The sequence below is a fragment of the Pinus tabuliformis genome, chromosome 2_2, assembly GCF_031772625.1.
Source record: "Pinus tabuliformis cultivar Carrire ecotype Pingquan chromosome 2_2, CPIR1, whole genome shotgun sequence".
Lineage (NCBI taxonomy): Eukaryota > Viridiplantae > Streptophyta > Pinopsida > Pinales > Pinaceae > Pinus > Pinus tabuliformis.
In genome coordinates this window covers 731,312,350-731,337,743 of record NC_142300.1, presented here as the reverse complement: position 1 = coordinate 731,337,743, position 25,394 = coordinate 731,312,350, and the positions used below count along the sequence as shown (strand labels likewise).

Genomic DNA, 25,394 nt, shown 5'->3' with positions numbered 1-25,394 from the left:
TTGAGTAAATCATGTTTTAATAGATACTGGAATTTGATATATGAACAGTGTAAAGATAACATTTTTGTTGGGAGAGGCCTATGTTCATGAATGTGATATCAAAGCAGAGTATAAATTCATGATATTTTTGTGGGATGGCCTCAGGGAGCATTTGTCTGACAATGAAGCTGTGCAAATTGTGCACAGGTATAGTTTCAATGGAAAAGCCAGGTTGTTAGATTGAGCTGCTCTTGACAAGAGAAAAACTGGGTGGTTAGATCGAGCTGCTCTTGACAATGCAGCCAAAATGCATGGTTTTATCAACTATGATGATCATGGAAAATATGAAACATATACGCGGAAGCAGCCTGTTACTTCTTGTCAGTGTATATATATGCATGTGTACTACTGGTTTGGTTGCTGCTGAAGGTTTAAGTTTGGCGCTTGCATCTCTGATGTTGTTAGCCTCATTCCTGTGTAGGTGCAATGAATTCATGCTACCTGGAACAGATCCCTCAATGGGAAGAAGAGGTTGACTCACGTCCAGAGAAACTGTTGAAGGTACAATGATCCCATACACACTGTTCCATCCAGAAATAGTCATGGAATAACATTTCATGAAGACTTTACAAATAGTGGATATGAGAAGGTTGCTGCAACATCTACTGATGCAATAGAAGCAAGGGTAAGACATTTGATTGTTTCATCCGAGACTTTTAGCAGGTAAATGTCCTGTGTGATGAAGAATTTCACTCCATAGACATGATGCTGGAAATGAGTTGTTCTCCATTGCAGTTATATATAGACTTCGTTAAATTCAACATATTCCTGTCAAGTTGCGATTAAATGCATCATTAATTAACACTATTAATGCTATAATGGAGTTGGGAGTTGCATGTGAAGATATTGAATTATTGCTCTAATGTTTTATTTTATAACGGAGCATTTGGCTAACAAAAGGATACTAAACTGCTTATCCCTTCTCATTTTGGTACCGATATTAAAAGGTGATGAAGGGAAAAGACTCAAGAGGGACAGGTTGGTCTGCAAGGACATTGGAAAATCACAAATTGCACATTCCGGATTCCTGGAGACCGGGGTTTTTTTTCCAGAGGACTCCGTTTGCATTGTGCATTTTTATATCTCTTTACTAAAATATTCTCATTGCTGGATCAAAATGGGAAGTAACTTGTGTTTTGTAACAGTGGCAATGCTACTGGCCGGATTTTCTATGTTTATCTATTATTTTAGTGAATGAAATAACATTTGAGTATCATTATTATGCTATCTTTATTCTTGAAATCCTTAACATTTTGGTTAGCTCTCGGGACGATAAAATTGTTCTGTTATTAAATCAGTTGGTTGATCAAATGCATTTTCGTGTTCCTATCTTTAAATTGAAAATTTACAAAAGCTGTAAAATAGTGATTCGAAGTAATTTTGTGTCCTGGGTATGCAGACCTGTATCTCAGGTACAGATCCTGGATGGGGATGTTGGGTACATGTTGGATGTGGCTGGGTTGTATCCAGTTTGGGAGGGTATGTGGGGGTATATCCCCCTTCCCTATTCGCCATGTCATGGACACCTGAACATATCCTGTGGGTTGAGGGATGTCCACACATCCCCTGCATGCGGGTGCACCCCATTCCAATAAAAGAAAATAAAGGAAGAAAACTTTATCTGTCCTGTCCTTTTCTAATTGATTCATCAACCCACTTCCTTGTATTAAAATCTATTCAAATCCCAAGTCGGATGACTCACACCATTTGCTATCCATTTTTTGGAATTCGCTGGCATTGGACATTCCTTTGCGATTGGGCATTTCTTTGGAGCTGAAAACACACATTCGCAGATGAGTTTCTGAGTGTTCCCTATGGATATGACATCTGTGGTGTTGGCGAGGCACTCCTGGGGCATTGGAGAAGCATTCTTGGGAGTTTGAGATGTTTATTTTTCTCATTTTACACACAAAAGAGTTTCTTTTGGCTTGGAAACATGTCTCGGCAGATTTTTTTCCACTCCCATCATTGATTAAGTGTTTCTCTGTGATTGGAAACTTGCCACGCCAGTTTTTCTCAAGCTTGAGGAGTCTATTACATGCTAATTTCTTTTTGGCCTGAGACACCTTTATTATGCCGTAAGGCGTTTCCCTTTGAAATGAATTGCCCCAGCCGATGCCGTGTCCTATTGTTGACCGTGGATTTGTGGTGTTGGACGATTGAACGAAGTTTGATCGTTGATCCTCACACTGTCCTTTTGTCTCCCAACCCAATGGCCTCTCTGTCTTCAGAGTTATTGTTCGGGGATGTTTCCTTTGGAGGTATGCGAGCTAGGGCTGCAGCACGCAACTCTTCTTTGGCGGCAGAGAAAAATCCGGAAACTGTTCCCCCATGAACCAGCTAGGTATTCCTTCTACCCTTGCGATCTGCTTAGTTTATTCTTCGTTAAGTTCGTCATTTCGACCTTTTACGCTCTGTTTCATTCACCCAATCTCAGGTTCTCGCTCACTAATTTTCGGTTCAAAGGTTTTATCAGAGCTTTCCACCACTGTTTGCTATGAACAGCATCATTCATTACTGCATCTTCCTGGTCATCCACTACAACAGGCTTTGCTCCATTTGAAAAGGTTGATGGTTTGTCTTCTACAAGAGTATCCACATCATTGGATGCCTCAGTGTCATCCACCCCAGGAGTAAAATTGGGCAGTTCAGATGTATAACTGTCACCAGCTGGAAGTTCTCCCTCTTCAACATCTTTTTCAGGTGGTGGCAAGCCATCATTTCCCTTGCTCAAATTGAAACTCTGAATGGCCTGACCCTGCCCTTCTGTAGGTATATTTCCTTCATTGTCACCATTTTCTTGAGTCACTTTCTGTTGTTTCTTCAGAATATCACTTAATGGCTTTGGATCCTGAAAGTCTTGTTCCCCACTTGAATCACTAATTACCTTGCCCAATCTCATCTTCCTTCCTTCCCAAGGAAGATTTTGTCTGTGTTTGTCTGGACTCTTCATAGAGGGATTCTGTGAGGATCCATGCTCTGTTGATTGTGCAGTAGAAGGTTCTTCACTGCTCTCACGATTCTTTTCTTGTTTGATTTGTGCAAGAGTCTTAGGCCCAGCAAAATTTATGGCATCTATCACTGTTTCAGTGTTCCTAAAAGTTTGACCTCTAGGTACCCTGGATTCTGATGATATAGAACCATCTGTAGGCATTCTGCCCCTCTCCTTTTCATGATACTTGCTTCTGAAATGGTCATTTAAGCCCCGTCTGCTTGGTGAGCTTCTCAACCAAACCCTCTCTAACTTGCCTTCTTGATCAACTTCTATATTGTCAGATGGCTCTCTTTTGAAGCCATTAGCCTCTACTTGAATCCTACCCTGCAATCGCCTACTACTGTGATTCATACCTTGCCTTAATTGGTCCCTGTATATATCTTGCTAGCTACGGTCATCATCTTGTTGCCTAGAGCCACGGTGAAATTCACCATGTTGACTATCCACATGTTGTCTCTTTGAGGGGCTATCCACTACTTTAGCCTCACCAGCCCTCCTATGTTTTGAAATCCGGTGGTGGAGATCCTCCATATTGTTCCGTTCAGGATCATCTTCACTAGACAAGGACCTCCTTTCTTACACAATCGGTCTCTCCAGAACCCTGTCATCAAAAGCATTAGACTGCTTTCGGCCACCACGCTCATATCCCCTGTTTTTATATGGTTCATAAGCTCCATGGTCATACTGAAATTCAGCATCATAGTAGCCAGTTCGGACAAGCTCTCGTTTGTTGTGCATATTTCTTTCTCGACCATTGATTGCATCTCTTCCAGATTCCATATCATGTTTATAGTAATCAGCATCCTCTCGGTGGCTTAGCTGGTCAGGTCCATCATCCACAAGTACATCAAATATTGGCGATGATCCACCCGACAAATCCTCTGATTCTAATCCATTTTGTAGTCTCTCTTCTGAAGGATGAGACGGGCGTATCCGAGACCTGTTTCTTGAAGCATCATGTATCTTTTGTCTTGTAGGTTCAATATTTGGCAAAAATTGTTCGACTTCATGTGGACTTCCCTTTATATAGGTAGGCTGAGATCTTGATTGAGAGACATGTCTAGCTTCTGGTTGCATCTGGGTTTCCTTGACATTTATTTGACTGCAGTGTTAAAGGATTGCCCAAATGCCCTGCTTGGAAGTTATTGGACTGCAATGCAACAGGGTTACTTGACTGTGACGCCTTGAAGTTATTTGCCTTTGCTAGCACAGGGTTTCTTGAATGCACTACCTAAAAGTTGTTTGACTCCAATGTCATGGGGTTGCTTGACTGCACTGCATTAGGATAAATTGATTGCACTGCCTTGGGAAAGCTTAAATCAGATGGATGTTTTCCGTCTCTGTTGCTTTCAGTTTCATTGACTGTTTGTTTCCCCCTTGCCTGAGGCTTTGTAACTATTGGACTTGGTTTTGTTGTCTTTTGAGAAGTTAGATTAGCTCCTGAAAACGGACCATGCACAAAAGGGAACTTATCACCCTTTACACAATATCCCTGCTGGAAAAAATAGCAAGGAACTTTCGGTTTGTTTGCAGTGCCAGATGCCGGTAATGATGCTGAGGACGATGGTGGCACTATTGCTGGTGTTGGTGCTCCTGACAAGCCATCTAGTGGCTGAAACGGAAACACAGATACACAAGTTAGTGTCATAAATAGATTAAAAAAATTATAGAAAGAAATATTTACAGTCTTGAAAATTACCAAAAGACAGACATACCACAAGAAACAACCAAAATAGGTCGCAACCTACAAGCCTATCAGAAACACACTACAATTAGGTTTATTTATTAGAGATAATGGATGAGAAATTAAAACACCCGTAATTGAGTGCACTACTTGGATCTATATACAAACACTAATGCAGAAATGAATGTATAAAGTCATCAACACAAAAATAATAATAATAATAATAATAATAATAAAGTACGAGGAAAATATTCTTCACAAACCTGTATGAATATCAAGAAAATTCCTACGGAAAATGTGAAAAGAATCCGCAACCACATAAAATACAACATGACAAATACAAGAAAACTAATGCCCATAAAAAAAATGCAAACAATAAAGAATACAGTCCAAAAAGAAAGATCTGTGGGACTTTTAAGTTAACAATTTTGAAGCTAGAAAAACAAACTAGATGAGGTGATAATACTGCACAACAAAGGGACATCTACCATGTTAACAGATAGGCTGAAGGGATCCCTAATGTTGAAGAATAATTGGAAGGGCCAAGAAGGCGTAATGAACAATCATGCTAGAAAGGATCAGAATAAAGATCATTTAAGGGATTGTGAGAGATTTCATCAAACAGTCTTATTGCTAATGGACTATATTACAATGGAAACTTCAGGATCAACCTTTTCTAGAAAATCCATCATTAATGTGACTTAATTAAAAAGTTCTTAATAATAAGAGAAACTCACAGGATGTCTAAAAGCGCAAGTAGGATTTAGAGAATTGCCCCCAAGCCAGTACCAGCAATCTCTAGGATTGATCCTGGAACTTTCACTGTGCCGATATTCACAATCATTACCCTACAAAAAGATAAAAGCTCTTAGTACATTTCAAGATTTTTATGAGCAAATGTAACACTAATTTACTAATAAAGCTACCTCAGTTAAAAACTTAGAACATAGATACCAAGCAATGAAAGTCTGTATAAGCATGGTATAGTTACAATCACTGGGATTTTACAACACGCAAACAAATCACTTATAAATAACCAATAGTTTCAAGCATCCATTTACTCAGCGTTTAAGGAGTCATAGGAAAATTCAAAGCCTTCATGCAGGTCCCACGCAGGTCACATTTGGATTTGGATTTGCGGCAGAGTGCTTTGAAGCCGGTTGATAAAAGTGCTGGCCCATCTTGGCTGTCCTCACGCTGTCCTTGTGTCTCCCTGGAATTGGATTTGCGGCAGAGTTCTTTGAAGTTTCTTGTTGATAAATAAAAGTGCTAGCCCATCTTGGTTGTCCTCACACTATCCTTTTGTCTCACAACTCAATGGCCTTTCTGTCTTCAGAGTTATTATTCGGGGATGTTTCCTCTGGAGGTATGCGAGCTAGGGCTGCAGCACGCAACTCTTCATTGGCGACAGAGAAAAATCCAGAATCTGTTCCCCCATGAACCAACTAGATGACGACATGCCAACTCTCCAGAAGCTATGGATATGCGAGGGGTTTGAACACTGATTTTTTTTTCTAAGAGTGGAAAAACCTATCATAATGCAGTTGTCATAACTCAGTTTTCAAACCAGCAGTGACCATAGTTACCTCTGGCTACTATCAAAGTGACGACAACTATCTCTGGATACTATCTACTAATGCAAGGTGACTCGTCACCGTTATTCAAAAAAACCATGACACCTAGAATAACCCACTTGTAGTCTATAAGGTGGCAAGCATTCACTCCTGCCAGATGCATATGAGTCTTGGGCCATTAACCTGTTTCTTTAGGTCCAAAAACACAAGCTCTTAGGCCATTAACCTATTTCTTTAAGTCCAAAAACACAAGCTCTTAACCAAGCAGCAATTTTAGTGGCCGAGGGGATTTGAACACTGATGTCCCTCCAGTCCTCCAACACTGATGTACCTCCAGTACAATGTTTTTTATTTTCTTCAAATATTTTATCCACATTGTAGTGTAATTTTTTTGTCGCCACGGGCAGTATACCTGCTTGATATGTAGAATCGACCAGAGCAGAATAGCTTGAAACTGGCTATGACTATTTTATGTGAAGGCTGAGGTCCGTGTTTGTATTACACCACTGACCAGTTCAACTACAACCCTCTCCTAATGCAAAGCATAACCATTACTGCTCAAAAAATATGTTACAAATACAACACAGGTATATACAATTGTTTTCTCTAAAATGCAAAATTGATCGCAACTTAAGCATTTGCTCTTTTGAAAGCCATTTTCCAGGTTTACATGAACGTTGAATTATAAAAAATGTCCTCAAAGTCTCTCAACCTAACATTGTTCGATCAAATTGTCCTAAAAGTCTCAAACTAACGTATTCTGCCGAGGTCTATGTAAATATTTTTGTGCATATTTATATTATTAATGAAATTCCCTAGTACAGTAAAAAATGTGCTAGATGCGTCTTCGAAAATCCATCCCAATATATACTTTAGCCAAGTGTACACCAATTACAATACTGTCCATAGATCTACTCTAGTTTCTGTGAAAAAAGGGTTGTTTCAACCTTTGAATAAGAAAATATTGCATCTATTCTAAATACAGTTGCAGCAACGCCGCCACTTTCTGGAGCTCCCAAAAAATAGAATTGAACAGGGGCTTATAATTCCCAGTTATTCAGTGGATGATTGTCCCATTTTTAACGGAAATTATGGCATTTACACAATAAAATAATGAATTATCTTTTTTTATTGATAAAATAATGAATCTTTTTGTTGGCACATTTCGGCATAGAACTTCACAAAACTGCATAAATTTTATTTGGAGATGTCATCTTCATTCAACTGGCCAGACAACCAACGTACTATAATAATATAATTTATTTAATAGAGGAATTGTAACGGATGCTTCACAAACAACTTCAAATGAAACAATTTCTTTTACAAAACATGAAAAACCATAGATATCCCAATACTATATAGTATATACCCATTTCATATCCACCACAAATTAATAAATATATTAAAACAAACAAAAAAATACCAAGGTATCTTCAGCTATGGAGACAACGAAATAATTAACCCATGGTGTTACTCGAATAGAAAAATACTTTCATGTAATTCAAATATTATTGAAATTTTGGAATGAGAAGCAACTGTAAAAATTTCCAAGACAATATGTTTGAAATTCTTCCCCACTCTATGCCTTACGGCGTTTCCTTTGCAACATAAGGTGCAAATGCTAGTAACTATTTTTTCCAACTATTTTAAGACGATCAAATGGCTAAATTTCTTCTAATCGTCTAACTTTTAATCCAATGATGCACAAAGATGACAAGTAGGAAAAAAGGAAAGTGTTTTTCATAAGGCATAATTATAATTTGAGGGACCCATGGATCTCAGGTTGTGATGGAGACAGTTTCAACATTCCATAATAATTTCCGAGTTGACTAATCATTTAATTTTCTTTATTCTGCAAATCAAAATACAAGAGCCGCTGGTATAATTAAACAAATGATGTTAAGGATCGCCACTGGAAACTACCGGACGATAATGTCAAAAAAATAAATTATTTGTGGGTCGTAAAATATACCCTTGCCTCGGCAACTGTATTCTTTCTGAAAATCGGACAGGATCCGCAATTTACCATAATACAAACTCCATTAAGTTATGGTAATCATTTTAGAGCATGGTACATATTGCATCAGAGCATAATATGTATTTCAGAGTATGATACAGGTATAATAAGAGTCTATCCAATCAATTTCAAGATAAATAGCTCAAAATATTATTTAAAAATAATAAATTCTAATCTCTAATGTTAGACTATAACAAATTTTCAGTTTTTTTTGGCCAAACCCAAACTAATATGGGTTTGACCAAAAACTGAATACTATATTTTCATAGATATTTTAATACACATTTTCATTTTCATAGATATTTTAATACACATTTTCATCCATACTAATGTACATTTGCTAAAAAGGGACTATGATAAAATATGCTATAATATATGACATAATATATGATATAATATATTAATTGTTTATTGAAAAAATGAAAAATATGCTATAATGTTTTAATGAAAAATGAAAAATAATATTACTCATAATTATTCGATTTTTGGTTTTTAAGATAATTTTTAAAATAAGGAAATATATTTTTTCTCAAAAAAGAGATTTGACACAAATTAAACAAAGATTAATACCTTCCATGTAGCATAGTCCTGTCTCTACCTATCGTTATAACTATTTGATTGATTAATGATTGTGTGGAGTGCGAGACAACTCAAATTCTCTCCTCACAATGAAAATTGTCCACACAAAGCTCTCCATAAAACAAAAGCTTTCCGCACAAAACTCTCGACACAAGTTTCAATGATAGTTTAATTGACACGAAATGTTCTATGAAATTTTCAAAGAGGGGTATGCTTTTGGAAATTGCGATAGTTTTATAGATATCATTTGTTGTAGCACCTCCTGAAACATTGAATCATTTTAGGTCTTTGGTGATTCAAAATGTGTTATCAATTGGCTTGCTCGAAGAAATGTAATTTAGGTTCTTGGCCTTCAACTTGGGATGGAATGCATTACCAAACTAAAACTCCAATTCCAAATCCTTGTTTTTCAACACATTTTTAGGGTGAAACCATCAAGCCTTTCAGCTATCTAATAAGGGTATCACTGTGGCAATGGGGCACATATTTTTAGAGAAAAGATAGGGAGATCAGGTGCTTTGTCAAGGGAAAACCAATCTCTCAGATGGTCACCTAGTTTGGCTAGAATAACTCTGGTACTTTTACCTCTATTCCATTTTTGTTGCACTTTGAAGGGTTTGTGTGACTTTTTTTTATCTTCAGAGAGCACTGCAGTATTTTGATTTTAGTTTTTTTTTGTATTTGTATGGATAGAAGTTGCCTTAGATATCTAATGTCTCTTACTATTTAGTTATATGTTCTTACGATGTATGAATATTTTTCTTCACGATGTATATGCTTGTTTTTTTTGATGTTTTTTCAACATTGGCAATAAATGCTGGCATGTAATACTCTGAGATGTTTTTTATATGTGTAAATCTCATGCTACTATACTCCTTTTTTCTTCTGGTAATAGAAAAGGATGGTTTTTTTTCCCTAGAAAAATATAATGATCTTTGAATTGTATTTATATTAACTAATACACAATATAATAGTAATATATAATTATATGATTTATATATTATTTAGAAGAGGAAAAAATGTTGGATACTCGTGGGAAATCTTAACTCGTGAATATACTATATATAATTTATCAATGGTCAATTTATTAAGAGTAATATGAACTTGGATGAGGGTAACAATTTTCTTTGTAACTACTCAAGTTGCACCAATGAGATATGTAAAAGGCTTAAACTTACATAAATGAACTAGAGTTAATTAACTACTTAGAGTGAATGGTCTCTCCATGTTTTATTTTAACAAGGGTTTACTCAATCCCTTATTCTTGTGGGATTCCCTACATTGGGGAAACTAGTCGCTCCATTAACCAAAGAATCCAAGAACATGCAGTAGACATTAAGCACAATCATTCCCGCTCCTAGCTTTAGCTGAACATGTAGAGAAATCTAGGTACCATGTATGCATTGAGGATTCCTGGGTCATCACAAGGTTTGATCACTTCCATTATAGGAAGCGAAGAGAGGCCATTGAGATTGAGAAGCATGCAATCAATCTCAACATGGACGATGGTTGGAAATTAAGTAGGAGCTGGATTCTTGCCCTCTCTTCTTGATTGCCCCCTCTTTTTTCTTAAAGTCCCTTTTAACTTTCTTAATTAATTATTCCCCGCTATTTTAATATGAAATAATAATGTTTAAAAGTAATGGTAGAGTAATATTAAACTTATTTTATAATTAGTATACATATATAAATTTTTTGGATTTTGGCCAGAACCAGTACATTCATAAGCAACATCATGGTCATCTCCCCGCAAAATTGCTCTGGCCATAGGCAAAATATATTCAAAGATTTCTTGCCTATTTCTTCTACTACATTATTCTTATATAGTCGCCAAAAGTTCCCATTAAACATTACATACTTGCATTGCATTAAAAAACAAAATGAGATAACTTACTAGTCTACATCTTCTGAAACTGGTTGTCTTACTTCGTCCATCTCTGTTGCCTTATATTCTGTTGACGTTCCTACATCCTCTGCTTCTAGTTGCGTAATCAATTGTTGAATGTCCAGGTGAACCGTATTCTCCTGAGCAGGAGCGTCCTAAGCACCATTGTTGTGCTTATTATCACCATCCTCCCCACGCCCAAATTCCTCCTTCAAGACGGAGACGACTGTTGTTTCCACCTTTTCCTCTGAGTTTTCTACCCCTCGATCTAGGTTCTTGATTTTGGTCATAATTACATTCGAGGCGGTCTACGCAATTTTCATATCTTTACTCAGACTTTCTATTTGACTCATTACAATACAGAAATGGGATCTAGCTTCAGAAATGATTTTCCCTCCTATGCGTGATATCATTTGTTCTATTTCATGCTTGAATGCCCCCCGAAGCATTCTTAGTTGAATCTCTCGCAACATTTCCTTACGAGGAAGCCATTTCTTTGTTTTTAATAGGATGAGTAGCTAACCATAAAGCAAAGGACCTCGTCATCCATCTCCTTATAGCTGAGATCAACTCCAATTTGATGGTCCCAAGGGTTGCTTCAGAATCAATGCCTCTCGTTAATGCTCTTCATGCAAACAAATTCTTTTCCATTGCTTCCTTCTCCAAAAAAAATTCCCACACGATCGACCGATAACAACCCTCCTCGAATTTTGTATGTTAATGTCCTTCACATCCCCTTCACATTAAATCAAGGTCGCCTGCCTTCCAGCTGTCTGGGCTCCTATCAATCATTACCATAATTATCCAACTGGGGGATGATTTATCAGTCCTTTCTCCGTTCCTTCTTCCGCATGTCATCTGAACCAGGTACTTAAAACAACAATTATTCCATCTGACATTTGTTTCACCCTTCTCTAGGCCACTCTTGCATATGGAGGAGATGCATTTATTTCGTATCATGGAACTTGACACATAGTTGTGGGACCTTCATCTATCGTCAATTTGCCTTGCTTAAGGGTGGCGGCCTTATTGGATTGTTCATCCGCCATTTTGTTAAACTCCCTTTTTATATGGAAAAATTCAATAAATTTGAATTTGTCCAACATAAGAATTGTTATTTGCATAGTTGGACTTAGCTCAAATTCTTGATGTTTGGACCACTTGATACATTTTTGAATAGTTATAAGGGAGTCACCAAAAATAGTTAAGTGAGCGATGCCATCGTCAAGAACTTGTTTCAATCCTTGCCATAAGCCAAGTTCTTCCGCTCTATTGTTTGTGGCTACTCCCAAACCCCATGCATACTTTTCCTAGAATTTTTCATCGGGGCATAGAATTACCCCCTGCTCCAACCTCCCCCTACATATATAAATTCTTAATCTATAATTAAATGTTAATTTAATTCAATTTTATTAATATAATTTAATATTAAAATAAAAATAAAAATAATTATTTCAATTCTTCTAACAACTAAATCCTAACGGCTAACACCTAACAACTATTTCATAACTGATAATTCTTATTTTATAATTAAATATTAATTTTATTTAATCTAATTTAATACCAAAATAATTATAATTTTTATTATTTCAAATTTTCTAACAACTAATTCCTAACGGCTAATTACCACACAACTAACTCTAGACCCAGATGCATCTTTGCTATTTAAACTTTTGGATAGATTGATTTTTTTACCTTTGCCCCAAAGATGAACCACATTAGATGGTTCGAAACATCAACAAGTCTTATTGATGTGATTAATCTGAAAGACAATCTCATTAGCACAAGATCTTTATTCAAATAACATTTCATTAAATATTTGGTTAAAGCTATATTTATATTTCTTACACCTAATATTTATTTAAAACTTATTCCACAGTATGTGTAGTTAAATAGCATTTGTATTATCAATATAATATGTTTGTTATCTTTACTAATTATTTGATAATAATATTTCATTATTATTATCCTGCACTTCTTTTTTTTCAATCACTTCAACATTCCCATTTATCTATTTAAAAAATATTCTAATTTTTATAAACAAAATAAAAATAAAATTACACTCAGAACATCACCTACATTATCAAAATTTAACTAACATTATTAAAATTTCAAACCATATTGATTATATTGGCATAGATCCATCTTAACCCCAGACCTAGCAAGCGTCGAGAGGGATCAAATCTCTTGAGGTGCAAACCTATTCTTTGAGTGCAAAACTTGAGGAAATGTTTACACCTTAAGAGATTTGATCCCTCTCGACACTTGATAGATCTAGGGCTAGGATGGATCTATGATGGTTTAATTTTAAATCTAACGATTTAACATGAACATTTCCCTATACTAAATTGTAAAACACCTCTTAACACAACCAATTTTAAACAAGGAATTAAAACTAAACACTTCTTAAAACAAGTGTAACTACATGATAGCTTGCCCCTGCCGCTTAATAAAAAAATAGTAAAACTATCTGATCATGGTTGCTATATATTAAAAGAATTAGTTACTATGCTTTGTAAATGTATCTTTGGGACATGGATTGAAAATATAAGTTTCAATCCATTTCAGAGTTTCAAAAATTATAATTTAAAATGTAAATTAATATTAGCACAATTTTTGAAAGAAATATGATTGGTCAACCACTTGTTTGATGGATTCACTACTTATTTGAATTAAAATGTGATGAAACATTACTTGTTCATGGATCATTTACTTGTTTGAAAAATTTGCATCTTAATTTTAAAAATTAAGAAAATAGTACAATGTATTATTTCGTACAAGCCCATTACTTGTTTGGAAAATTTTACGGTGAGTACCTCAAAAGTTTTTACTATTTTTATATTAAATATGAAGGATCCACCTCATTTGAAATGTTTGACCCTCAAGCCACTACTTTAGGGAAAAATGTACAAAATAAATTATTTTTTTATGAATCCATTGCTTGTTCATGTTGCTTAAATAACCATTTTTTTCAGGACAAATTGCAATCATGTATGGGTTTGAGGGACTCACATTCAAAATCCATGGAGGATACATTGAGGCAATTGTACAAGAGTACCGATCGGGTTTGTTGACTGTGGTCAATTACAATAATTTATGCCAGTGCGAGATGTTGGAGAATGTTAAAATGCATCTTGCTACCATTGATTGCGGTCCATTATGACCATTGTCAGGCCCACTGTGCCCACTACCAGACCATAAATAATAATGTTGATGCAACCCTTGTACTTATGGGTTTTTTAATCGAGGCATTAGTCAATAACATATGTAAATTGATAGCCAATCAAGTTGAAGATAAAGAAATTAAACTATTAATAAAAATTAATAAATTCAATATGCAATGTTAAACTATAGAAAGTTTACAAATTTTTTTATTTATTTTTTATCAAACCCAAACTAATATGGGTTGAATCGAAAACCCAATACATTATCAATTGCGCGTGGTAGGGATAAAAAGCTAATTATAGAGTAATTAAAATTTACATCTCAACTCTATTCTTACATCTTAAAGTTAACGATAATCTTACATCTTAATTCCACTGTAATTAAAATTTGCAAGTTGAAAGTTTTTCAAAAATCATCAAAAAAATTCCAGAAGCAATGAGATATAGAATATTGACCCTGGATGCTTTGTGAGTTCTACATTTCACAAAAATAATTATTATTAATTTGGGGAAGACATTAAATAAAATGAAAGATAGTAGAAAAAATTTATCTGGGTGAAGTGGAATTCCAAGTTTGAATGAAACAAAACAACTCAACTAAGGTAAAAATAATAATGAAAGTTTTAAATATATTACTAATTTGCAGAGAGTTTTGATAGGAGACACATACCAAGTCAATGACTAAGTGGGGGGATTCAAAATCCTCATAAAATTACATCTTTACCCTATCAAGATGTAGAGGACCAAATTTCTTATATTATAGTATATACTAGCACGGATGGGGAGCGGTTCGATGGCGGACGGATCTGGTACAATCAGGCGCCTGTAGCATGGCAAGAACGGAGTTTTTTTTGGCGTAACAGATAGGCTGAAGGGATCCCTAATGTTGAAGAATAATTGGAAGGGCCAAGAAGGCGCAATGAACAATCATGCTAGAAAGGATCAGAATAAAGATCATTTAAGGGATTGTGAGAGATTTCATCAAACAGTCTTATTGCTAATGGACTATATTACAATGGAAACTTCAGGATCAACCTTTTCTAGAAAATCCATCATTAATGTGACTTAATTAAAAAGTTCTTAATAATAAGAGAAACTCACAGGATGTCTAAAAGCGCAGGTAGGATTTAGAGAATTGCCCCCAAGCCAGTACCAGCAATCTCTAGGATTGATCCTGGAACTTTCACTGTGCCGATATTCACAATCATTACCCTGCAAAAAGATAAAAGCTCTTAGTACATTTCAAGATTTTTATGAGCAAATGTAACACTAATTTACTAATAAAGCTACCTTAGTTAAAAACTTAGAACATAGATACCAAGCAATGAAAGTCTGTATAAGCATGGTATAGTTACAATCACTGGGATTTTACAACACACAAACAAATCACTTGTAAATAACCAATAGTTTCAAGCATCCATTTACTCAGCGTTTAAGGAGTCATAGGAAAATTCAAAGCCTTCATGCAGGTCCCACACAGGTCACATTTGGAATTGGATTTGCGGCAGAGTGCTTTGAAGCTGGTTGATAAAAGTGCTGGCCCATCTTGGTTGTCCTCACGCTGTCCTTGTGTCTCCCTGGAATTGGATTTGCGGCAGAGTTCTTTGAAGTTTCTTGTTCATAAATAAAAGTGCTAGCCCATCTTGGTTGTCCTCACACTGTCCTTTTGTCTCACAACTCAATGGCCTTTCTGTCTTCAGAGTTATTATTCAGGGATGTTTCCTCTAGAGGTATGCGAGCTAGGGCTGCAGCACACAACTATTCATTGGCGGCAGAGAAAAATCCAGAATCTGTTCCCCCATGAACCAACTAGATGACGACATGCCAACTCTCCAGAAGCTATGGATATGCGAGGGGTTTGAACACTGATTTTTTTTTCTAAGAGTGGAAAAACCTATCATAACGCAGTTGTCATAACTTAGTTGTCAAACCAGCAGTGACCATAGTTACCTCTGGCTACTATCAAAGTGACGACAACTATCTCTGGATACTATCTACTAATGCAAGGTGACTCGTCACCGTTATTCAAAAAAACCATGACACCTAGAATAACCCACTTGTAGTCTGTAAGGTGGCAAGAATTCACTCCTGCCAGATGCATATGAGTCTTGGGCCATTAACCTGTTTCTTTAGGTCCAAAAACACAAGCTCTTAGGCCATTAACCTATTTCTTTAAGTCCAAAAACACAAGCTCTTAACCAAGCAGCAATTTTAGTGGCCGAGGGGATTTGAACACTGATGTCCCTCCAGTACAATGTTTTTTATTTTCTTCAAACATTTTATCCACATTGTAGTGTAATTTTTTTGTCGCCACGGGCAGTATACCTACTTGATATGTAGAATCAACCAGAGCAGAATAGCTTGAAACTGGCTATGACTATTTTATGTGAAGGCTGAGGTCCGTGTTTGTATTACACCACTGACTAGTTCAACTACAACCCTCTCCTAATGCAAAGCATAACCATTACTGCTCAAAAAATATGTTACAAATACAACACAGGTATATACAATTGTTTTCTCTAAAATGCAAAATTGATCGCAACTTAAGCATTTTCTCTTTTGAAAGCCATTTTCCAGGTTTACATGAACGTTGAATTATAAAAAATGTCCTCAAAGTCTCTCAACCTAACATTGTTCGATCAAACTGTGCTAAAAGTCTCAAACTAACGTATTCTGCCGAGGTCTATGTAAATATTTTTGTGCATATTTATATTATTAATGAAATTCCCTAGTACAGTAAAAAAATGTGCTAGATGCGTCTTCGAAAATCCATCCCAATATATACTTTAGCCAAGTGTACACCAATTACAATACTGTCCATAGATATACTCTAGTTTCTGTGAAAAAAGGGTTGTTTCAACCTTTGAATAAGAAAATATTGCATCTATTCTACATACAGTTGCAGCAACGCCGCCACTTTCTGGAGCTCCCAAAAAATAGAATTGAACAGAGGCTTATAATTCCCAGTTATTCAGTGGATGATTGTCCCATTTTTAACGGAAATTATGGCATTTACACAATAAAATAATGAATTATCTTTTTTTATTGATAAAATAATGAATCTTTTTAGTTGGCACATTTCGGCATAGAACTTCACAGAGCTGCATAAATTTTATTTGGAGATGTCATCTTCATTCAACTGGCCAGACAACCAACGTACTATAATAATATAATTTATTTAATAGAGGAATTGTAACGGATACTTCACAAACAACTTCAAATGAAACAATTTCTTTTACAAAACATGAAAAACCATAGATATCCCAATACTATATAGTATATACCCATTTCATATCCACCACAAATTAATAAATATATTAAAACAAACAAAAAAATACCAAGGTATCTTCAGCTATGGAGACAACGAAATAATTAACCCATGGTGTTACTCGAATAGAAAAATACTTTCATGTAATTCAAATATTATTGAAATTTTGGAATGAGAAGCAACTGTAAAAATTTCCAAGACAATATGTTCGAAATTCTTCCCCACTCTATGCCTTACGGCGTTTCCTTTGCAACATAAGGTGCAAATGCTAGTACCTAATTTATGCATAAAAACTCAGCAAGGGAAGGCAATTTTAATGCTTAGACTATATGTTTTAGTTAGTGACATGCTCAACCATTGATGTATCATGGTTTTTTTTCATCCTTCCAAAAGAGGGCATCAAGCCTCAAGTCATGAGATGATTTATTTTTCGACATCTAAAATTTTGTGGCACACTTCATGTGGATGTTTGATAGAGCATATCAAAGAGAAGCATGAAAATTTATATAACTTATCTAGGAGTTGTCTTCCAAAACCTTAGTGTGAAACACTATTATAGATGACTTTGCATAGTATTGAAGGAGGTTGATTTTTGGAGAATATACACTAGTCTTTAGAGAGGCAATTTGTAGTGCATGGATGTGATTCCTAACTACATGATTGATTGTACCGTTTATATATTGAAGGAAATAACCATACCAGCCTTAACAAAAAAATTCAAAATAGTCATGAAGTATCACATCAACCTTGGTGTAATATTCATGTTTTATATTGTATTTGGTAGCTTACTCCACTCTTCGTCCATACTATGATTGAGTTTCAATCTTATGCTTACAACATGTTTGATATAACATTGTTTTGGTTTTTCTTTTCAAACACAAGGGGAGATAGTATATTGAGGTGATGTGGCAATTGCACTGCTTCTTTGATTTCACTTATAATTTTCATCTTCCTATTATAGACTAGGGTATAAAGAATATTCTTAATGTTCATCAACAATAGATTTCATTTATGCTCTCTTTCAAATTTTGAGCTCATGCCTTCATTTGCAACACCCATTGAGAATGAGTAATTAGATGGAAATCCTCAAGTTGTTCCAATGAATTGGGATTGAATATAATTTGTAATATATTTTGTTGCATCATTTATGATGACCCTTATGCCTTAGTTATGTGAGAGACACTAGACCACATAGATGGAGGATGTAAATGAACAATAAAACCCTAAGAGATGAAAACCTTACCTTAGGAAGAATTAAATTTGTAGAATTTTACTTGTAGATTCAAATTGTTTATGTAATATGCTAGAACAAAAGATTTGAATCTATTGTACTCATAAGTGAAAAAAAATGATTTATGCAAAAACTAAGCAGAAAAGGAAGAATTTCAATCACACATAACACAATATTTTTCTGGGGAAAGCAACTGCTCAAAACCCCTACTATCTATATTGCATTAACCATAAGATATGAGAAGAAAATAAAATGCTTGTTCAACCCAAAAAATCTCGGCACAAGTACAAAATATCTCCCTGCTTCACAACCCAACTCAAGCCAACACTTAGCCAAATATGCTGACTTCCAAGCCCCTAATTCCTTTCCCTCAGAAGCTCCACGCAGAAAATTGTGCTTCCTATTGCTTAGTCTCACCAACTCGTGCTCACCAAAACAATGATTAAACTTGTGCCTCCATTCCTCTTTTTAAATGACTTCTTCTCACTGCATGCACCACCTATATAATTTGATGATTACACAACTAATAGTACACTTCACTTTAACTCCAATCTCAACTAGGTCTTCCTCAAAACTAACACAGAACAACTATTTATAGTGAATTATCAATTATATGATTGATCACTACATGTGAATTAAATCTAATTTAATTCACTGGACCTCTTACTAGTTCCTCGATCAAATAGAACTAGTTAAATTGATTTTAACTCAAATAATTAATTTAAATAATTACAACTCAAAATAAACTGCAACTGGACCCCGTAAAACTTAGGGAGAATTCTACATGCCTCTAGTTTGACACTCAACTTGAATTGATTGAGCTAACTAAGTCTTCCTAACTTAGTTAACTCGTACAAGTTGTCATGTGATGTGGAATTACAAATCGCTTCTAATTAATTAAGGGAAAATTAAATTAGAAGCATCTTCTTGCTGCCATTTTCAATATTTCTTGTTGCAAATTTCAACACTCCCTCTCAACAAGAAAGGAATTCAACTCTATCCTGATCTGGTACCTTTGGAATGTTCTGAATGCAACTCTTCTCTCTAATGTTGTTGCTACTACAACTTCTGAAACTGAAAAGGCATCCAAACTAAATCAGTATTATGCATCTATCACTAAAGTCTTTGACTGCTACTAGCTACTGCATTGACTACTGATAACTTTGTGTTGTTGTTGACTCTAGTTTGTGTCATTTGCACTACTACTAACTCTGCTCTGTGCTCCCCGGTATATGATTGTTGCTAATCTTTGCCTCTGTCACTCTAACATATGACTACATCAATCACCACTAGTCCATCCTACTACTTTGTACTGTGGGCTCCTGTAGTAAGGTAATGATCCATGAGACAAGACATCTCAATGGACATTGCCCAAATTTCTGAACTCTTGGGACTATTACTTCACATCACCCCACCTCTCACCTGGAGATACAACTGCATGTGCTCCCTCTACCCACTTGGCTCGAAATTTCCCCCTACTGGAGGTCTATGCTTGAGTGGATTCCTCCACTCGGTCTCCTCTTTGCTTCTCTAATTCTGGCTTCTCCATAACTTTCTGAGCTGCATGTTAAGAGGTAATTCATTCTCCCTCTCAACCACCGAGTCTCTAACCTATACCTTGCTCCTCAAAGCTTTGCATGCATCTTCGACCTCAAGAATACAAGTTTTGGACTCTCACACTGATCTGTTTCATCTATCTTGTGGTGATGTGTCTAAGGAAAACCTTCCCTTTGTTAAATATCACATCGTCTGCTCACTTTCGAAACTCAGGTCTGCATTGTAACTATCCTACCATCACAAAATTTTCTTAAAAAATAGTTGATTTTAAATCGACGATATTTCCCTCATCCGAACTTTTTGCCAATTTGTTTTTTGAATTTGGGTATTTTTTTTCTATTTGTTTTTGAATTTTTTTCACAAAAATTTTCAGATCTATTGTGCAAACTCGTCCCCCAGAACATTCTTTCTCTAATACCATATAGATTTTTACTTGTAGATTCAAACTTCTTATGTAATATGCTAGCACAAAAGACTTGAATCTACTCTACTCATCAACAAAAATAAAAATTGAGTGATGAAAACACTAAGAAGAAAAGGAGGAATTTCAATCACACATAATACAAAAAAATTCAGGGGAAAGCAACTGCTCAAAACCACGACTATCTATATTGCATTAACCAGAAGATATAAGAATAAAATACAATGCTTGTTCAGCCTGAACAATCTCTGCACAAGTACAATCTATCTCCCTGCTTCACAACCCAGCTCAAGCCAACAATTAGCCAAATATGTTGCCTGTCAAGCCCCTTCTTCCTTGCCCTCACAATCTCCACACAAAAACTTGAGCTTCCTATTGCTTGGTCTCATAAACTCGTGTTGACTAAAACAATGATTAAACTTGTGCCTTCATTCCTCCTTTTAAAGGCCTTATTCTGACTGCATGCACCACCTGTACAATTTGATGATTATACAACTGATAGTACACTTCCCTTTAACTCCAATCTTAATTGGGGATTCCTCAAAACTGACATGCAACAACTATTTATAGAAAATTATCAGTTATCTAATTGATCACTGCATGTGAATTAAATCTAATTTAATTCACTGGACCTCTCATAGTTCCTCCATTAGTTAGAACTAGTTAATCTGATTTTAACTAAAATAACTAAGTTAAATAATTACAACTCAAAATAAACTGCAACTCGACCCTCTAAAACTTAGGGATAACTCTACATGCCTCTAGTTTGACCCTCAACTTGAATTGACTAACCTAACTAAGTCTTTTGAACTTAGTTAACTCGTACAAGTTGTCATGTGATGTGGAATTACAATTTACTTCTAATTTAATTAAGGGAAAATTAAATTAGAAGCCTCTTGTTGTTGCCATTTTCAATATTTCTCGTTGCAAATTTCAACATAATTTATGATTTATGAAAAGTTAAGGGCTAGACATAGCCATAGTAAAGGGATTCTCTACCTTACAAGTGCTTAGAGCATGGCATGTGACAAGACAAAACCAAAGGAGAAAAACACCTTACTTTGGAGGAAGGCCACTCATGATAGGTGGTGAAGAAAAATAAATAAAGAGGCAATACCTTGCTTAAAATGATGATATGTAATGCTTGGATGGAAAATTAATGAACATTTGATGTGGAACATCCCATTCCATTGGTAAAAGGATTTTTTTTTTTTTTGCAACATGGATATACTCCATTTAAGAGGGGTTTTGTACAAGAAGGTATTTAAAGCATATTAAAATGACTTTATGGGGATTTACATATTATTCAAGCCATATACATATTCGATTCATGTCTCCCATTTGAGTGGAACTTTTCACTTATAGAAGTGTTTTTCACCTTTTTTTCCCTTTTAAACATACTATTTTGTTATTTCGTGGAATCAAAAAAAGTACAAAGAAACATGTTGGAATAAATTCTCAACAAAACACTAATGAGCTGCATAAAAGAAAATATGTAACCATGAGATTTGGAAACCAACTTGAAACATGTAGTTGTTAACTAAGGGATTTATTACAATAAGACTACAACTTAAACAACATTAAAACTAGATGAGTTTCCTTTTACATTCAAAAAATATGCAACAAATATTGAAATACTTGAAAGCATATGAGCACGCAAAAATGAATAGCAACAAAACTGGAATTCACACAGAGAGTCCATCAACTAGTTTTATCAAACTTGGAGAAGTCTTTTTAGGAGTTGTTGTTGAATTGTTATGTCTACCCCTGAAATATGCAACTCAATTTAATTCATGTGAACAATAGGAGTTTCTTTAATGCTCTGGATTTTGTTTTCTATGTAACTGTTACAGGGAAAAGTGTCTATATAGAACTACTCTATCCCACTAAGGTGTGACAGCTGCCTTAGAAACAAACAGAGAAAAGCTACTTTCGTTTTTCCTTTATGAATTATAGATAGAGAGGAACAGAAAGACCAACCTCTGTCTTGCGCTAATCTCCCGATTTGATCCCTCTCTTCTTTGATAGTCGTCAGCTACCTGCTCCCTTGCATGCCCAGCTTCACAAAGTACCTGTAAGATCACAGAAGCATAGCACTATACAAAGACATGGATCTATAATCATAAACAATCTAGGATTAGATGTAAATTGACCATACAAACGTAACAAGCATCAATGACACAAAAGCATGGAGGAAAACTCAAATAGCTTTTATTGATAAACAAGAAAAGAGCCAAGAGGAGTTACAACTAGTTGTTCTGACCCAGCATCAACCTCCCAGCAAAGAAGCCCCTCTACACCTCAAACAAAGCTTAGATCACCCAACAATCTGATGTTTGTCTCAAGAAACCAACAACAATTCCTTACAAAATTCCGGCCTCTGGATCTTTGGGATGAGGGATCCATACATAGATATCTGTAAGGGGGATGAGTCAGCTTGTGATTTGATTAGTGTCTTCTCTCTGATAGTTCTTGCTTCCACTTGGAGACTGATGGTCTCTTACTCATCCTTGGTCGAATTCAGTGAGGCAAGTGTCACAGGAGAAGATTCTGGAAGCTTCCATTGCCTCTCCACCTTGTGGAATGACACTGCCATTTGTCATTTCTCACCCATCGCACCCCACAGAAGGGATTTTTGAAATGCAACGCACCCACATAGTGTATTTAGGTGGGATGCAACGCACTTAGCCAGTCGAGCAGCTGCAATGATCCTGTTTTGATCAATTCTAAGCAGTTTCTCATGGAGAACTTCTGGGAGAAGCTGTAATTTGTTGACCTTGTTCCTTTAGGGGTTAGAACAACACTTTTAGGGACTTAGGAGCCCTTGGTTTATTGACATTTCATGCTTGGGGTTGTAGGGCCCAAAAATGTCTATAACAGTTGCCCCCTAAAGCATGAGGCCGTTAATCTTTTGATGTCGGGTGAAATGCTTTATTATGAGGATCCGAAGTTCTTTCAATGCTGGGAGGAGACCTGCAATAAGATACAATACAATACATTATCTTCATACTATTTTCATGATCTAGCTGAGGCGGGCATTCCCATGCTCAGCTTTATAAATTCATTTTCATGTACATAGGACAGACAATCGTCTGAGTGTAGACTGATGATTCTGATAGAGCCATCATCCTTTTGAGTGGATGATTATCTGTGCAGCAATGATGTACATTTAATGTCTTTATTTCCTTGAATATATATCGCAGCCCGGATGGATGAAACTAGATCCAGGGTCTTCAATCTCGTTCGATCTTCACTCGGAGTACAAGTCGATCCATGTGAGGAATGTTCTGAAGTCGAACATGGAAAGACATCGCTTGATTACCAGTCAATGACGTAAACTGTTAACAAGTGCGAGAGGAATCACTGATAATGATAATGACCCTCAAGGTACTGCATTACAATTCACGTGGTGTGAATAAAGGACTTGGCGTTGAACACCACGCAAAATCTTTCGGTCGAAGGCCATTGATGTAAACCTGTCACCGGAAGTGAGAAACTTTCCATTGAGGTATGTAAGCTTCAAAGTACTGAATGGGGTGTTCCTAGATCAACTTCTTGGATAATGAGCTGATGTCGACAAGAAGTGATCCATCACAGGAGGGCCTTAATGAATCCCACATCAATGACACGGAACGGAGCAAATGATTCTAATGGAGGTGAAAACGATCTGGTGATATAAGGTTCAGGGTGGCGGTCATGAAAGAATGGAGTATAATGTATGGTAGTGGGTGAGACAGAGGTGAATTCTCTGAATGACTTCTCTTGAACATATCAGCGACACTGATGTGATGGATTGGTAGCATTAACCCCAAATGTGGATGGTATGGCATGACCATGGTGATGTGACTGGTGAATGAAACAACCCAACCCGACTCGGACACGGAGTGGAAGTGTCATGTTCAAGAGCGACTTGCTACCAACAAAGTTTCTTCAAGTTTTCTTCCCAATTTTCCCCAGTCATTGCTGACCAGTACCTCTTTATTTTTGTCAAGCTTGAGGAGGATAACATATGCTTGTTCTATAATTTTCCCTTCGGGCAAACCCATCGCTATGTTTTAACGAGCCTAGCGATAGTGAAACTCGTTCTCGTCTATAGACAAGTTTGTCGCTATTATACTTTTAACGAGTTTAACGACAAAGATAACTCGGTCCTTTTCAATTTTAGAGAGTCTGAAAAGGAACGTAAAGGTAACTCCAAAATTCCTTTTTCATCATCTAATCTCTTAAATCCGAAAAAGTATAAAACAATACAGAAGGGATGAATTTTCGATACTTTTAACGAGCCAAACAAAACAAGCGCTCGATCTTTTTTTGTAATAATCCCTCAGGTCCAAAAAGATTAAAATCTAGAGGAGGGATAACACTTCCTGTCCCTTTAACGAGTTGGAGAGGCCAATGGCTCGACAATCTTTTCATATTTTACGAGTCAGTTGAAAAGAGCTTAAATGAGACTCGTCTTTTGAGGAACGAGTGATAAAATGGGTAGCAGCTAATTCCAGGTAAGGTTTGGAATTTTCCAATCACGGCAGTGTCACAAGGATGGCTAGTGAAATCACTCTTCATAGCTATTCCTCAAAATGGGTAAACAATCAAATGGAGGTGAATGATCGGCCAATGAAAAAGTGGAGGTGACAGTGCAAAGAGTTTCTTAACTTCAACTTTATGTGAAAAATCTCTCGTCCGATGATCCTCATTGCATATATGACACCCTGCAGGGGGTTTCCTTTGCCCAGAAGGTTTTGCAGAAGCTTTTTCAGGAGATGACTCATCCTGCTTCTTTTTCCTCCCTTTCTTTTTCTTCTTGCCCCTTGGTTGCTTCAGTTTTTTGCCCTTGTCGGTTGACACAACATTTACTTCCGAGGCAAGAAGTTCCTCATTTGCATTTTGACTAGAAATCTTACGGACCTTTTTAGATGTAGCCTTTGTCGATCTTGTGTCTATTGCGCCAATCACGCCATCGCTGGCATGAGAGTCATTGTT

The 25,394-nt window shown here is 36.1% G+C and overlaps 1 pseudogene; it reads right to left on the bottom strand.

The window, feature by feature from the left end:
- Positions 1 to 2,458: 2,458 nt before the first annotated feature.
- The window catches only part of LOC149194745 (zinc finger CCCH domain-containing protein 32-like), an 87,922-nt pseudogene continuing 64,986 nt past the window's right edge, over positions 2,459 to 25,394 (bottom strand).